We start from the raw sequence: 1,897 nt of genomic DNA, 5'->3' as shown, positions 1-1,897 counted from the left end.
GCTGCGTTTGTCGGCATGGCGGTTGAACGCCGGATCCTGAAGGAAAAGGGCATTCCGGAGGAAGTCATTCCTACGCTTACTAAAGCCAGGAAAGAGGTTACAGCAACTCATTATCACCGCATATGGCGAAAATATGTTGCATGGTGTGAGGCCGAAAGGGCCCCAACAGAGGAATTTCAACTAGGTCGATTTCTGCATTTCCTGCAAGCAGGAGTGACTATGGGCCTTAAATTGGGTTCCATTAAGGTACAGATCTCGGCTCTGTCGATTTTCTTTCAAAAAGAACTAGCTTCAGTACCTGAAGTTCAGACATTTATAAAAGGAGTGCTGCAGAGTCAGCCCCCGTTTGTGCCTCCTGTGGCACCTTGGGATCTCAACGTGGTGTTGAGTTTCTTAAAATCACATTGGTTTGAACCACTAAAAACCGTGGATTTGAAATATCTCACGTGGAAGGTGGTTATGTTATTGGCCTTGGCTTCTGCCAGGCGAGTGTCAAAGTTGGCGGCTTTGTCTTGTAAAAGCCCTTATTTGATTTTCCATATGGATAGGGCAGAATTGAGGACTCGTCCCCAGTTTCTCCCAAAGGTGGTGTCAGCGTTTCACCTGAACCAGCCTATTGTGGTGCCTAGGCTACTAGGGACTTGGAGGACTCCAAGTTGCTAGACGTTGTCAGGGCACTGAAAATATATGTTTCCAGAGCGGCTAGAGTCAGAAAATCTGACTCGCTGTTTATCCTATATGCACCTAACAAGCTGGGTGCTCCTGCTTCTAAGCAGACTATTGCTCGTTGGATTTGTAGTACAATTCAGCTTGCACATACTGTGGCAGGCCTGCCACAGCCAAAATCTGTCAATGCCCATTCCACAAGGAAGGTGGGCTCATCTTGGGCGGCTGCCCGAGAGGTCTCGGCTTTACAATTTTGCCGAGCAGCTACTTGGTCAGGGGCAAACACGTTTGCAAAAATTCTACAATTTTGATACCCTGGCTGAGGAGGACCTGGAGTTCTCTCATTCAGTGCTGCAGAGTCATCCGCACTCTCCCGCCCGTTTGGGAGCTTTGGTATAATCCCCATGGTCCTTACGGAGTTCCCAGCATCCACTAGGACGTTAGAGAAAATAAGAATTTACTTACCGATAATTCTATTTCTCGTAGTCCGTAGTGGATGCTGGGCGCCCATCCCAAGTGCGGTTTATCTGCAATACTTGTACATAGTTATGGTTAACTAAATCGGGTTATTGTGGAGCCATCTGTTGAGAGGCTCTATTGTTTCATACTGTTAACTGTGTTTCATATCACGAGTTGTACGGTGTGATTGGTGTGGCTGGTATGAGTCTTACCCGGGATTCAAAATCCTTCCTTATTGTGTACGCTCGTCCGGGCACAGTACCTAACTGAGGCTTGGAGGAGGGTCATAGTGGGAGGAGCCAGTGCACACCAGGTAGTCTAAGATCTTTCTAGAGTGCCCAGCCTCCTTCGGAGCCCGCTATTCCCCCATGGTCCTTACGGAGTTCCCAGCATCCACTACGGACTACGAGAAATAGAATTATCGGTAAGTAAATTCTTATTTTTACAATGACCCATGCTCCCACGCTTGGAATTCAAACCCAGCCCATTATGTAAATAGCTTTTCTAATTAAAGATTTTCAGTAAAGTCTTTCGCCTCCTGAAATCTCTTAAGGTGCATACACAATGAGCGCTTTCCCCCGCAGCCCAGCAATGTCAGCGCGGGTGAGCACTTCTTTCGGGCAGTAGCTGTATTGTTGTCATTAGCTATCCAAGGGCAGTGCGTCCTAAGCACAAATTCGTGAAGCAGTGTAAAGTGTGAAGGAGTGAGCCACTGGAGATGTTGCCCATGGCAACCAATCAGCTGCTACGTATAATTTGATAGAATGCACTT

The sequence above is a fragment of the Pseudophryne corroboree genome, chromosome 3, assembly GCF_028390025.1.
Source record: "Pseudophryne corroboree isolate aPseCor3 chromosome 3, aPseCor3.hap2, whole genome shotgun sequence".
In the NCBI taxonomy this organism is placed as follows: Eukaryota; Metazoa; Chordata; class Amphibia; order Anura; family Myobatrachidae; genus Pseudophryne; species Pseudophryne corroboree.
This window is presented reverse-complemented; position numbering follows the sequence as displayed.